The 16720-nt window shown below is 29.1% G+C and overlaps 1 pseudogene; it reads left to right on the top strand.

The window, feature by feature from the left end:
- The first annotated feature begins 1776 nt into the window (after window positions 1-1776).
- Window positions 1777-5334, top strand: LOC129296421 (receptor protein kinase-like protein ZAR1; annotated as a pseudogene).
- Window positions 5335-16720: the final 11386 nt, after the last annotated feature.

The following is a 16720-nucleotide window of genomic DNA, read 5'->3' as shown; positions in this document are numbered from 1 at the left end:
GGATTTTTGTCAATTATTTCTTGGTCCCTTTTTGCCTTCAAATTAATAATTCTTGGACCTTTTTTTATGGGCAAAACAATTAATTATTTTTTAATAAACAATAAAGTATTTTTCTTTCCAAAACTATTATGCGTCTCAGCCCCATAAAGTGGCAAGTGTTTTTACATTGTATAGTGCATGAAGGGAAATTTTCATCTCGATCTTGTTAAAATGTAGATTTTTTAATAAAAATTTCATAGGTTCTTATTGAATTATTTGAGATACTCCGTAATAACAATAGTATTTATTATTTTGCAATGCTTTTATAGAAAACCGACGTCATATTTAATACAATACCGAGTATGAAATATAAAATCCTTGTAAAATAAATAAATAAAATAATATAATATAGGAATTTTTTTGGAAAAATGCTTGGTAATTAATTATGCCGCTCGTTAGTTGAATAAGGATTGTTGTTATTTTTGGATAAAAGTAAAATAAAGAATTACTCATTTGATCTTTGAAATTTTGACTTCATTCTAACTGAATCTTTAAACTTTAATCCATTATAACTTAATGTTTTATAATTTTAATCATTTAAAATATTAATTCTTATATTTAAAAAAATAAATTATAAAGATTACAATTTTGGACTAATATTTTAAATTATCAAACCCTTTTAATCTTTATAAAGATTACAATTTTAAAGTATTTTTAATTTTTTAATTTTATTTTTTAAAATATAGAGATTAATATTTGAATGATTAAAACTATGCAGATTGAAAAAAAAAGTGTTGTCAAGGGGAAAAATTAAGGAATTGAGTTGCAAAATTATAAGAATCAAATTACAACGAGTCAAAATTTATAAATTGAATTATAACTTAATCAAAATTAAAAATATCAAATAATTAATTTTTTAAATAAAACAAAGAAAAGTAGAACAAAATCAATATCAATATAAAATTTATATTAAATCACACAATTTACAGATTACAAATAAGTTACTTATTGCCTCCATATCTAGCTTACTCCACACTACCTGTGCCCCTTCTATAAAAATTATTTTAAATATTACCAAAAAAATTATTTTATAAAATTCCAATCCTTTGTTAACCATTTTTTAAACAAAAATTTAGATAAGTTAGATTTCCAAACTCATTAGTATTGTTAGAGCATGATTTTAAATTTAAAGAACATTTACAGAAATATTTATATATTGCTTATCAACAATGATCTTATATTAGCAGCAAGATTTTATCTTACAATTCCTAAATTGTGGATTAAATATTATCGAACTGGACGAATCTTAATTAGTTATTTGTCAACCATATATTTTACCCCGCTGGAACAAAAACAAAAACAAAAAAACAAAAACCCTTTGTTTTACCTGGGCCTGGGAGGGAGGGAGGGGGAAAGAGAAAGCGAGCGAGCGAGCTACAGTGGCTCCTGGACGTATCTGCATGTTCGGTGAGGCATGAAACGTGGGCTATTTTTTTTAAAAAAAATTATAATACTTACTTTCCTTCATAAATTATTAAATTAATTATAATATTTTATTTCAAATAAAATATTTAAATTATAATTAAAAAATAAAAAATATTATATAATTTATTTATATTTAAAAATTATATTTCTATATTTTTATCGTATTAATATTGATATAGTTGATAAAAAAATTTATAAATAAAATGAGAATATTTACTTATTTTAATATTTATAAATAATAATAATAATAAGTAAAAAGCCCATAGTCAGGAAAATTCAAACTGTCATGGAATTACCACCTCGAAAACATCCCTGCGACAGAATTCAAATGCCAAGCCATCCTCTTCACCTTGGACTCCACACTCTGCAACCTGTGACCCCTTCGTTCTAAACATGCGTTGCAAATGATCCGTTAACATTCCCAGCTTCTGTTTTTTAATCGCCACTTGAAGAATGGAAATGCATCTCCCTCTCCCCATAGCTTCCATTCTCCTTTGCTTCTTAGCTCCCTTCGCCTCCTCATTGAACTCCGATGGTCTCTCTCTGCTCGCCCTCAAAGCCGCCATCGAGTCCGACCCTTCCGGAGTTCTCAACTCGTGGTCCGACTCTGACTCCACCCCATGTCACTGGCCCGGGGTCGTCTGTGCCCATGATCGAGTCACCCATCTTGCCCTGCCCAACAAAGGCCTGACTGGTTACATCCCATCTGAGCTCGGCTTGCTCGACTCGCTCACACAACTTGGTCTTTCGCACAATAACTTCTCCAACGCCATTCCTTCTCGTCTGTTCAACGCGACCGGCCTGGTCGTTTTAGACCTCTCTCATAATTTCCTCTCTGGTCCCATTCCAACTGAGATCGGGTATCTCAAATCACTCAGACATTTGGATTTATCCTCAAATTCCCTTAATGGCTCGCTCCCTGAAGTTCTATCCGAGTTCACTAACCTCGTTGGAACCTTGAATCTCTCGTACAATCACTTCTCTGGTGGGATCCCGGAGTCATTAGGGCGACTCCCTGTGATAGTCAGTTTGGATCTCCAGAACAACAATCTGACAGGCAAAATCCCTCAAGTAGGTTCGTTGCTAAACCAGGGTCCTACTGCTTTCTCCGGCAACCCCGGTCTCTGTGGGTTCCCTTTGCAGAATGCGTGCCCTGAAGCTCAAAATCCCGAGAATTACGCAAGCACCGAAGACCCTGAAAACCCAAACACCGTTAACCCTGGCTTTCCAACAGGATATCAAGAAGCGAAGGCGAAAGTGAGAGGTCGTTCCGTCCTTGTCCCCTTAGTTTTCGGCGTCTCGTTGGTGGTAGCGGCTGTTTCTTTGTCTGTGTGGTTGCTGCGCAGACGACGGACGGTTGATTTGAGCAAGTTGGGGAAGCAAAAATTAGACAATGAAGCCGATGAGGAAGGGGCGAAGGGCAAAAGGGTAAATTCGTGATCGTAGACGAAGGGTTTAATCTGGAATTAGAGGATTTATTAAGGGCGTCCGCATATGTGGTGGGGAAGAGTAAGAGTGGGATTGTTTATAAGGTGGTGGCTCCTGGGAAGGGGTCGGGCGCGGTGGCGACTGTGGTTGCCGTCCGGCGGTTAAGTGAGGGTGATGCCACGTGGAAGTTCAAGGAATTCGAGGCTGAGGTGGAGACCATTGGAAGGGTCAACCACCCTAACATTGTCCGCTTAAGAGCATATTACTATGCAGTTGATGAAAAATTAATCATCACTGATTTCATCCGCAATGGAAGCTTGCACACTGCTCTTCATGGTATTAAATTTCTCAGCCGTTGTTTCTTTATTTTTAATAACGCTGGTTCTCTCTTCATTGAATTATCAAACTATTTTCGGCCAATTATTATCTTGCCATACAGTTATTGGAAATTATAACCAAAATTTAAAATTTGGGCAACTCTTGTGCAAATTGTTCAGTATCACTGTTTCGTCATGTTTTAGGCCAATGTATACGTGCTATATCTAATATGTCTATATGAGTGGAGTACTGAAGTGAGACCATTGTTAAGGCAATAGGTGTATTTCGCTTCTTTTTTGTTGCACTAGATTAAACGTTCTGGGATGTTCAGTAGTATATGGAGCCTAATGATTGTTCACTGTTGGTTTGGTTTTGCTACTCATCAGGATTCATGATGGTCACACCATGAGGTCAAATGGTTAATCATGAATTCAAATTCCACTTTTTACTTTTAAGGGCTAATAGTATGATCATGCGATTGTTATCATAATGGTTTGTAAATGTGGAGGAGCCGGTGAATTAAAGCTGTTTTAATCACCACTGTCTGGTGTAGCTTTCCCGTCCTTATCTTCTTTGTTCCGCTCTGCATATTTTAAGCCACTGGTCGTCTTGTCCTTGAACGAATATTGTATCTTCGCCTGAGACTCGAGGCTCTAAGTGGCTGTTGTCCGTGATGATACCATAATATGACTTAGTGCTGTTGCACCTTGGCTATCCCCGATATGGTTCCTAAATAAATGGACCCTTTTTTACGTGGTCCACCCTGGTGTGGATAGTGTGATAACTGCGAAAAGTCTAACCGGATGGTTTCGACCCCATTCTGGTGACTGAAAAATCCACGTCTCCAATGCGATCGTCTTTATTCCCCGTTGATCTGCCTTGGATTGTGAGCCTCTGGCGGTAGCTGTCCTGTAGCGAATGATCGAGCCCAAGCTGCTTGCACGTCTTTCTGAATGCCAAGCTAGTGAACTGGTGGTCCATAAGAGTAAAAGCTTTCTTTTTTGTTTTTTGGGGAAAACAAGGGGCAATGTTAAACTCTGGTGCTAATGATTGTGAGGTCACTTTCAGCATTTACTCTCCACTTGAAAGCACTGTTTGAAGCTTTTTCTGCACCATGTCTGGTGTTTTTTGGTTGCAGGTGGACCTTCCAATCCTTTGCCGCCATTAACATGGGCAGCGAGGTTAAAAATTGCCCAAGGAGCTGCAAGGGGCTTAATGTACATACACGAGTTCAGCGGTCGGAAATACGTGCATGGCAACGTTAAATCAACAAAAATCTTGCTGGACGACGAACTCCATCCTTTCATATCTGGATTTGGACTCACTCGTCTGATGTCGAGCTGCTCAAAGTCTGCAAGAGGTGCACCAAAGCGGCAGAATTCAAAGCAGTCTATTGCAACCTCTGCAATGGGAGCTTCCCAGAACCAGTACATGGCCCCGGAGGTGCGCATGAGCGGAGGCAAATATACTCAGAAATGTGATGTGTATGCTTTTGGGATAGTGGTGTTAGAACTATTGACAGGGCGGAGGCCGGATTCGGGAGCAGAGAATGAGGGGGAAGTGGTGGAGAGTTTTGTGAGGCAGGCATTCAGGGAAGAGAAGCCCTTGTGCGAGATTATAGACCCGGCACTTTTGTCTGAGGTGCATGCTAAGAAGCAAGTAGTTGCAGCATTTCATCTGGCACTGAACTGCACAGAACACGACCCAGAGTTGCGACCGAGAATGAGAACAGTGTCGGAGAGCCTTGATCGCATCAAGGCACCGTGATCGATTGAAGAGAAGTGCTCAAAATTTTTTGGTTAGGGTGGCTGGGTTTTAAGGTTGGATTGGTGTTGAATTTTGCTAAGATGCTTGGACTTAGGAGTAGGAGCAGCTAGATGTCTGATGTACCTTTGTGTTTCACCATGCATTTTTGTCATGAAAGCCAATGCAGTGCCTCGCCTCGGTTATACTAAAAGCAGTTGAATTTGCGGTTTTTAAATTTAAAAGAAATGATTAATTATGAGCTTTTTTCTATTAGAGTTAATCTTTATTCGAAGTACAATCTAGTGTTAAATGTGAACATTTTTATTAGTGAATAGTAGGGATTTGAACCCTCTGGATTGAGGGATATTAACTATCAAATTATAATCTAATGCTGTGGGGGAAGTTACAAATTTATCTTTAAAAAAATAAATAATAAACACACGTCTTTACCTCAACACCATAACATTATGATCAAATGGTTAATATCACCCGTCAACGGGCAACCATGGGAGCTGAAACTTTGAAATCATCCCTATAACACTAGTTGAATTCTTGGACTCAGACAATAATTAATATCATAATATCTTTGTTGGGTAAAAACGATTGAAGCCCAACTAAAGTAAATTAAATAAGAGGGGATTGAAACCCCAAGCACTCTTTTTCTCCAAGGGGACCTTGAATGAAAAGGCACCGTATCAAGCAGAGAGGGATCTCTGAAGGCCTTAAAATATTATAACATCTTTTTTTCGTTTTTCAAGATATTCTCATAATTGATAGCCGTGACACCAATCCCTCCTAATACCACTTGAAGAATTCTTTCTTCCAAGCGATATTTTCTATAGGCATCTCTAAAAATCAAACTTTAGAATAATGCTCAAGGGGCACAGTTCATGATCATATATGCCACATTCACTTGATAAATATCACAATATTGTAATCATTCCTCGATCACCTGCCCTCTATGAAGCCTTGTAGGCAAACGGTTTTGAATAAAAGATATGGCCCAAAATAAGTTTTTTGGTTAAAATGGCCCAAACTTTTTGAATAGGCTTAGGCGTGCAAAAAAAAGGAAAGCACGGGCCCCCGAAGTCACGCTGTTCAGCTGGCGGCCTAATATGGCCCATATGCTTCATCACTCAGATAAAATCAGATGGTTCAGGTTTCGTAATATTTTAATTTTAAATTTTAACAAGTACGAAGTCTAAGATTAAAAATATATATTTAATTTCAATTTTTTAAGAAATAAAATTTAACATACTTTTTAAATAAGGAAGAAAAATTCACTGCCCCCGTTTTTTTTTTTTTTTACCAATACTGTCTTTATCAAATTTGAACAGCCAAAATGTCATGTCAACAGTGAGTATCGTGCGCTCAATGCTCAATCCAGATGGCCAGCCACCTTCTGGCTAACCTAATTATAGAACATTACAAAGCACTCTTTAAACCATTTGTCATACTCTAATATATAATGCTCTCAAATGAAGATTCAAGAATATACGTTATTATGTAAAGTTTATTTTAAATATTTTTGCTCATGTTATTATTTTATTATAAAATACAAAACCTCCTCCCTTTTGCTAAAAAAAAAAGGGATAAACTTCATGCAATTTGTAGATTCTTAATCTTAGAGGATTTAAATTTTAAAGCTGAATATGTATATGTATTTATTGTTTTTTTGTTAAAACGTTGTAGATTTTACAGTTTTAACGATATTTTAAAAATTAAAAAATTGTAGAGAATTAGCATTGCTTTTGCCGTACTCATTTTGAGTCATTCACAGAAGTTCCGTGACGGTGTTTCTATTTTCAGATAGAATTGGAGCGAAACTGTTTAACATTTGGATTGTTATTTTCAGGTAGAGAGATGCAAGAACATAGAACTGGATAGAGGTCACGTGAGTCGGTGAATGCCCACCAAATTAAAGGCAGAAACGTGAAGGAGGCCATGCTTGGCGCAGGAGATCCAAACATGTCTTTGGTAATATAGGAAATAGGAAATTGAAGAGGAAGAGACTTTGGGACAACACACGTGTCGTTGCTTCAATAGGAAGCTCCATAGCCTTGTCATCTTCAAAAAAAAAAAAAAAAAAAAAGAAAGAAATTGGAAATAAATGCAAGAGAGGATGAGAGGAAATTGAGGGCATCACGTGTGGGTGTCTCCTTCCACACAAACACCACCTTTTTCACTCTCCTTTTCATCCCTCTCTCTGTCTTGTTCCTCTTGTTTCTGGTTTTTTCCCCCTTTTTATTTCTCTTCTTTATCCTTTTTAATTATAGACTTACTTCATCATGACGATAATACAAAGTATTGGAATTTATTTTATGGTTCTAAACATATAAGATGAAACCTTGATATTTTAAAAAATTGTACTATATCTTTCATATAATATTTTCATTAAATATTTTATATAAATTTTATAATAATTTTAGTTTTTAAAAAAGGTAATAAATAAAAAAAGGATGTAGTTGAAAAATATTTATAAAAAATAACTAATATCTCATACTTTTTTACCAAGTAAAATTTTTAGAAAACATTCTATATTGGGATCTGAGAGGAGTTAATTATTTAGAGTTGAGATTCATGAGTTTATGTAAACTTTTTCTTTTTTTTTAGTATTTTTACTCGTATTATTATTTTTCACAAAATATAAAAAATTATTTCTCTTTTTTTAAAAGAAAAATTCCATTAAATCTTTTAAAATTGATATTCATGAATTTATTATTTTTTATAAAATATAAAATCACTTTTTTTTTTAAATTATGTTATCACAGGTGCCGGCCGCTCATCTCCATTCTCCACTTCACCTTTACAGCTTTGCTTTCCCATTTCTAATTGGGAATGACAGACTGTGTTGCTCTGCAAAGATTGTAAATAAAAAATGTGACCAGTAACGTTATTTAATATTTATAGCCTTTTAAAATTAGAACACATCCTCGTTACATTTTCAAAAATAAATTATTAAACACCTAGTTGTTAACAAAAGATATAAATGGACAAACGAGCAAATTAACTTTTCAGTTTTAGATTCAATAATATCATAGGTCAAGAACTCATTTAATATATAAATTGTTCCCTCCACTTTAAAAAATAATGTAATTTGACCTTTATTATTAATAAAAATTAAATTTATCTATTAATTAATCAGAAAATAACAAAAAGGGATACAATAATTACAAAAAAGGAAACAAAATTGGGGTTCTTTTTTGTAATTTTTTGATCTTTTATTATATTTGTTGGTCTTTTTTTATAATTTTTAAAATCTTTTCCTATCATTTTAAATCAACTAATAGTAAAAATTAACTTTTATCAACCGTGAAGCCATATTACTTCGTTATTAAAAATTAAAAAAATAATTTACATAATAAATAAGTTTATAATCTATTGTGTTATTTGACTTAAAATTTAGTGGATAATTTTTAATTTACCCAGTATAGATCATTATATATAGTAAAATGCATGATCACCCTATTGATCTACAATAGGATGAATAGTACTTTAATTTTTTTTTTCAATTTTTAATTTTATATTTTGAATGTTATATGAGACCTGCGGTATAAGAATGAGTGTGGGGTTTATTATGAAAAAAATAATGATAAGCATGAGACCCATAATAAAAATAATAGATATGAGGCTATGTCATTTGGTGTTTATATTTTTTATATGTATCAAATAATAATGTAAAATATGTTTGTCTCACCGTAAATCTATTGTGGGATGAACGGACATTTTTTTAACTTAACGTTAGAAATAAGTATGAGGTTTATAGTGAAAAATTACTGATACATTCTTTTCGTTAAAAAAGATAAGGTATTTTTAACTGAATATCACCTCCCAATAAAGTAGTTATCTACTTTCCAACTCACCCTATATTTCTATATTTATTTATATTAAACACCCTACAATAAATATAAAGTCATTATCAATATAAGCACTTTTGAAAAAAAAAATACAATGATTACACCTCAAAAGAATCCAACTTCTCAAAGAATTTCTTATATTTTTGAACGGATGGAGCATATGAAACCTGTAATAAAAATAATCCACATGCGTGAGATGTTATTTTTTGGTGCTTTTGTTTTTTATATGTGTAAGATAATAACATAAAAAGTGTTTTTTTCATGGTAAATTTGTAACATCCCAATTTAAATTTTAATAGTTAATTTAGGTTAATAGAAATTAAAAAAAATATTTAGAGGTAAGCAAATCAGTAAGAGATGATTATTAAATCTAACTTAGGATATAATTCTAAATTAAAATTTTAAAAAAATATTAATTAAAAAAATTATTAATTAAATTATTATTATTATTATTTATTATTATTAAAAAAAGAGAAAAGAAGAAAAGGTATGAGAAAAAGAAAAAAAAAGAGAAGAAGAAGAAGAAGAAGAAGAGAAGCACTTTCGGCATCCTGTGTGCTGCAATCATTATGTATATATAATAATAATAAAAAAAGGGAGAGAGGGGAAAGAAGAAATAAAAAAAATGTATGACTCATTGAATTTTTATAAAAACTCACATATTTCTTTCGTTTCTTCATTCTTACTTGTGCACGGGCTGAGGTTGAGAGAGCGTCTAGTTTTGCCGGTGCGGGAGATCTGAGTTTTTAATGTAAGAGTTTTTAATAGGATATTTAGGGTGTGATTTTAAACTTTTCAAGACTAAATAAGTGTTCTAAAAAAATTTTCTTAGTCATCCTTCCTCTTTGATTTCTGAATTTATGATGGTAGAAAATTTAGGATTTGGAAGAGGGATGAATTTATGTTGAATAAATATAGTTTTTGAGGTTGTTAGTAGTATAATAAATGTTCTAGAGTATAAATTTGATGATCATCTTTGAATTTGTGGCTTATGGATCAAATTCTAAACTAGATCTGAAAATATATGTTGATTTATTAAGGTTTAGATGATTATTTGGGATGAGAAATAAATTATTATGGTTATAGGATTATGATTCTAAGCTATAGACTCAATTTTTAATTTTTGGGTATTTTAGGTATGAATTTATGAAATTAAAAGAAAATTTTGATAATGAAAATTAGTTTAGAAGCTGATTTTTAGATTATTAATGTTTATTGATAATTAAAAGAGAAGTTAAAAATTTTACTTAATAGTGTTGACTCTAGATTTGTATTAAGATTAAGATTAAGAATTATGTTATATTTTTAATTCTATTATTAGAATTATTTTATTAGTTTCAAAAATTAAAACTAATATTTATAAATAATATGTTATTTGTAGATTGTATTATTGGTGAAGATTGTGGTGGGAGAGAAATTGTAAGGAATAATTTATTGAAAAAGCCACAAGATAACCATACTTTTAATTTGTGATTAGTGTTACTTCATGTTAATTGGGTGATTATTGAGAAAATTATGAATTTTTGTAATATTGTATAATTATGTAATATTATTATGAATTTGTTTGATTATTGTAAGAGGTGTTGGGAGACTTGCTATCATTGTTGTATTTATGTGCCACGTGGTACGCCTCTATTGGAGTTCAATAGGTGGCTTATAAGGGCTCAGGCTAATTTACCTTTGGTCGGGTAATTTAGCACCGAGTAAGGGTTACGGCTCGAGATTAATGGAGGGATATAAAGATGGTTATCTGTGTGTATTGTAATATTTCTTATATTTGTTGAAATTATATTATTTTTAATTCTCACCTAATAAGCACACACTTAACTATTTATATATACCATCATAAATTGACTATGGTTACTGAAACTTTTGAGTTTCATTATATGGTTAACAATTTTTAAGAGAAGAGCCACGAGTGACACGTGGAGGAATCCCAGAGGCTTAGTGGCATAGATCCACTGTCTCTTTTGGGTATTTGATTTATGATTTATAATATGTTATATTGTCAATATTAGGGCTTTTTGTTTATTGACAATTATATGAATATATAAATATAATTATGCCTTTCAAACTATTTATATTTTTGGTACACTTTGAATGATTGTAATTTTAATATTTGGTTTACTTTGGATTTGTTAAAATGACATGATTATGAGGCCAAATAACTGGCTTGTTTTGAAAATTAACTAAATTATTTATTTTACTTATTGGGAGTATAAGGATGAACAAATGTGATTTAGTTTACTTGTTGGAAGTATAAGGATGGACAAATGTGATTTAGCCTAATGGCATGTGGGAGGTAAAAATTTATCTGAAATGTTGTATTGTGCAAGTTTAAGCCAATTATAAAATATTTTTTATATTAAATTTATTGATATAAAATGTGTTGGGTGGCTGTAACCCAACTATGATTGAGTTAAATTATTTTAAAAAAAAATTGGTGTGTTACAAAATTTATGGTGAAATGAATGCTAATTTCTTACAATTTCTAGATTTTGTTAAGATCACATGCATTTAGAATAAAATTAAACATAGCTATATAAATAAATTTACTATTCATCTAAGAGTGTTTTTGACAATGCTTTACGATATTAAAATAATTTTTTAGTTTTAAATCATAAAGCGTGGGACCTGCATGAAAAAGAAATAGGTGTGGGAACCTTGGCTAAAAAATGATAGTAGAGATTAGATTCAATGAAAATGATAAATACTTTGGTATTAAAAAATATAAAATATTTTTAATTGAATCTCACCTCCAATAAAATAGTTATCTGCTTTCAAACTAATACTATTTTCTTATATTTATTCTTATTAAATATCCTATAATAAATATAAAGTCATTCATCAATAGGAATACTTTTAAAAAAATATAATGATTATACTTTAAAAATCTAAAATTACTTTACATTTTTGAACGAAAGGAGTATAAAATTTGCAATGATAATATAAATTTAATTTAAAAAGAAGATGTAAACTTTTTATATCTCAAAAGATCATGTGGGCTTTATTGTAAAAATAATAGGTGTAAAATTTATAGTAGAAAATGATAGTTGATATAAGACTTATAGTAAAAATAATACACGTTGGACATACAATGAAATTACAAATTCAGCAAAGATAAAGTGTACAAAAATATGTATTTAACTTAATGATTTCGTTTTCAAAATTTAATTTTTAATTATGCAGGAACAATACTTTCTAAAATAATAAACTATTCTTTATATTAGGGATAATAGACAATTTAAGAGGGGTTTGCATATTTTAAAAGACTGAAAAGAAGTATATATAGCCATAGTAAAATAATAGAGGAGATGTTGGTGTATTTTACTCACATATTTTTTAAAGTTGCCAGCTGGTTCGGATCAAACAAAAAATATTAGCTATTGACGGCATAACAAATTAATATTTGAATTGTTGTTAGGAGAGATATCAATATGTAATACTTGCTTGTATTTCAAATGGAATTATTTCCAACAGAAGAATATACTTGCATGCAATAAAAATGTAAAGCTAAGCAAGAAATTGTAAAATAAACTTTTTTTATTGTTTAAATTTTAATTTATACTGGAATAACAAATCCTAAGATAATAACTACTTTCTTTGTTAGAAAATGTAAGGTATTTTTTGAGAAGTTAGGTGTTAAAAAATATAAAGTATTTTTAATTTTTCAATGTGTAATTATTACCCTGTTTTTAAAAATGTCCCTGTTGATTAATGCCTTTATATTTATTGTAAGGTATTTAATAAAGGTAAATATAGAAAGATAGGGTTAGTTTAAAAGTAGATAAATGCTTTATTAGGGATGAGATTCAATTAAAAATATTTTATATTTTTGAATGAAGGGAGTAATTCTTTGTACTATTTTCCTATGCCAAAGTAACAAATTTTTATCAAAGGAAAAAAATTAAAGTAGTATGTGTAAAAATAGAACGAGTTGGTGTTTATATTTTTATTATGAAGGTATGTTATTTATATTTTCAATATATGTAAATAAACAATAAAAAATAAAAAGGTTGTTATAGCTAATGTGTTTCTGCTTAACTCGGCCTATGAGTAATAGATATGAAAAATGAAATATAATTTTATTTTAAAATAATAAATTATAAAACAAAACATATTTAAATGTTAATTCTTGTAAGGATGACAAAGCTTGGGATAACAAAATTTTTTATATTTATTACATGCACGGATAACAGATCATAAAATATGTTGTATGAAAATAAAACAAATTATTATTCGTATTTTTTATGCACTAGGTAAAATATATATTATTAATATATAAAAGAAGCCCATGGTTTGAAAATCTATAAAAAAACATTATTGCAATTACATGCTTGAGAGATGATCATAAAATATGTTTGAAAATTTGGTTAAAGATATTTTTGTATTTTCTCTTCCCTTTCTTTTGTGTTTAATCTTTGATTTTGTTTTCTAGTGAATTTTTTAATTTTTTTTCCTTCTAACAAATGAAAATGAAAATCCTAAAATGCATAAATAAATTATGGAAAAATATTAAAATACCCTAGTCAAACTTGAATTAATAGTCAATGTTTATAATTTTTAACAATGGGATAAAAATATTCTATTTTTTAAACTTTTGAAAAAATGCTTAAAAAAAAGTTTAGGATGTCAGGTACTTCCAAAGCAAAAGTTTTAAAATATTTTTTAAAGAGTTGGATGTTAAAAAATATAAGGTATTTTTAATTTTTAAGGTGTAATCATTGCCATTTTTTTCAAAAATGCTTTTAATGAATGAATAATTTTATATTTATTTCAAAATGAAACATTTTATTAAATAGGAGTAAATATAAAAAGATAGTGTTGGTTTGAAAAAAAATATTCCCTCTGTCTCTATATATAAAGTGTTTTCTAAAAGCTTATTTTGTCTTTAAATATAAGGGGTGGCAATGATATTTTTAAGTAAGTAAAAAATTTTATCCTTATTTTAAAAAATGAAATGGAACATTAATTGTTTATTTTTCCTACCACCATTATAATATTAATTATGATATTATTAAAGATAAAATTAAAAAATTATTGTATTTTTATGTGATTTCAACTAAATAACAAACTTTTATTGATATGTAGAAATCAATTAAAAATACTTTATATATAGAGATGGAGGGAGTAATTATTTTATTAAGAAGTAAAATTTGATTAAAAATATTTTATATTTATAAATTAAAAAAGTGAATATTAGTTTATTCTTAAAGCTACAGTGGGTTCTAAATCTAAATTAGAGCTAACAGGCCAAGAAAGTATAGATTCCTTTCTGCTCTAATAATAACAATGTCCGCATTTTTTGATGAAAACGAGATCCTTCAATTATTGATGCCCGTTTTGGAAAAATCCACGATGTCACACCAACGTCACCTGGGAATCAAAGAATGTCGCCTTGCATGTTCCATACCATGGGTATTATGATGAGTCCCCTCGAGCCACTTCGTTCCCCTCTGACATCACTTTTCTCGTCACGGCAAATTGACCACGGTATTACCCCCCCAATCCCCCCCCCCCCTCAATTTTTTTTTTCAAAATGCTATAAATTTAAAAATATTTTACATTATATTATAAATGAAAATTTAACTTTTATCAAGTCATATTTTAATTTTTTTAAAATTAATTTGTGTCAAACTGATTTCAATATAACCATATAAAATAAAATAAAAAATTATTCAAGAATTTTGTCATCTTTTTATTTTTTATTTAGAGAGCTTGATATTATCAACTCACCTTGTGTTGAGTTAGAGGTGGTAAATAAATCAAATCTAAATAAGCTCAAAAAAATATATTTAAGAGTTTAAAATTTTTTTACTTTAAGTTTATATTGACCATCTAAATAAGTCTAAACCCAAATAGGTTTTGTTGAAGTACCCAATTTCTTTTTTGTTAGTAATAATATGAAATTAACATTCATCTCAATTTTCACTTAGCCTTTATAAATTAAAGTTTTAATATTTTAATAATTATTTGTTTGAATGTCTTTTGAAAATGGTAAATGTTACTTTCACGTGAGAATGCAAAATATGTGAACTGTAAGTCTTGAAGAGGATTTATGAAGACAAGATGAAAGTTTGAGTAAGTGTTAATTTTATATTTTTAATAATAAAAAAGAATTTAGATATTTATTTAGAGACCATTCTGATCCAAGTTAGCTTAAATTTTTTTGGGTTTTTTGAGTTGCTTGAATAAACTAAAAGTTTATAAATTTCTAAATGCAACCCTAAGAGTTTTTAAGTTCATTCAAACTAGCCCATTGAATCTGGGCTGAATTATCACTTTTAGCTTGATGTAATGTAGGCTCAAAATATTTGGTACTCTATGCAAAAAGAAGAAGAAGGTTTTAAAAATCTGGAACATTTTTTTATTTTATTTTATTATTATGTTAAAATTGATCTGACATAAATTGATTTGAATACAAAGTGTTAGAAAAGAGAAATTTTAAAACTTAGTTTGGTAGAAGCCAAATTCTCATCTATAGTATAAAAGAATATCTTTAAAACTTATAGTACTTTGGCAAATAAATTTTTGTTTTGGTATGGCATCATGGTTAATTTACCACGCATCACCCTTGTATTTGTTAGAGTCAGTTGTTTTGGCTCAATAGACCATCTTGAATCTACCAGAAAAATAATATTTTTTAATATTCGGCTCTCTTTAGGCTTGGCTAAAATACCTAAATAAAGATATTTTTTTAAAAACTATAACATATAATAAATATTTATTAATTTTTTAAATATTATGTCATTTTTATATTAAAATACTATATATTTGAGTGTATTACTATAGTTATTTAAAAAATATTAAAAATATTTATATTTTATATTTTTATTATTTTCAATCAATAAAATATCTCAAAGTAATATTTTAAATATATATTGATTTTTATATTTTAAGACCTACATATTTTTTAAAAAGATTTGAGCCCTATACATCATTTTAGTGTCAAAAAAATATATTTTACATTTTTTATAAAATAAGAAATATAATTTTAAATTTAAAAATTAAATTAAAAATAATGTTAAAAAATAAAATTTGAGAGTGTACAAATTTTTGGCTTTATTACTAGATAAACAAAATAAATAAAACAATAACTTTGAAAAATTATTTAGTTGCTTTATTATTGGATAAACAAAATAAATAAAACAATAACTTTCAAAAATTATTTAGTTATCATTCATGACAGATTTAGTTAAAAATTAAGAATAAATTAGAGTAAATACCCCTTATATGTGAGGTTAAACAATATAAAAACTTAAAGAAAAATAATTTAAAAAATAGTATTTTACTCATAATTAAATAATTATTTTATATACTATAATGATGACTATTTTTTTTTATATTCTTAAAAATAAAAAGTATAGTTTATACAAAAGTTATTAAAAAAATTTGAACTATCTAGGTAAATAATTTTAAATTAGTAGTCTAATCTTGATTAAATTGAAGTCAGCTTGATCATAATTAAAAAAATATAATTTAATAAAAATAGATAAGATATTTATATATGAACATGATAAGAGTAATATTTAAATAACCAAGACATTTGTTTACAAGTAAATGAAACATCTATAAGAAAATTACACATAATACAACAAAACAACAAAGAAGTTACTTAAATATAAATTTGATAAGTGATTATTTTTTCTTTTATTCTTTTAAAGTCAAAACAATACTTTATATTTAACAAAGTTACTTAAAAATTAAAAATAATTCAAAACATGTAAAAATATAAAAAAAATTTGGTATTCGGGCCAGCTGAAGCCCAAAAATGTTAGGGCTAAACTTGATAATATGATTTTTTTTTAATATAAGGCTGGATATTTTAAACCTAGCTTACCCAAATTATCAGCTCTAATATTTTTGGAACCACTTGTTCACTTAATGCTAATGTCTGTGCCCATGGA

The sequence above is a fragment of the Prosopis cineraria genome, unplaced genomic scaffold (assembly GCF_029017545.1).
Source record: "Prosopis cineraria cultivar Desert tree isolate PC_DT_omini unplaced genomic scaffold, ASM2901754v1 PC1, whole genome shotgun sequence".
NCBI lineage: Eukaryota > Viridiplantae > Streptophyta > Magnoliopsida > Fabales > Fabaceae > Prosopis > Prosopis cineraria.
This window is presented reverse-complemented; position numbering and strand designations above follow the sequence as displayed.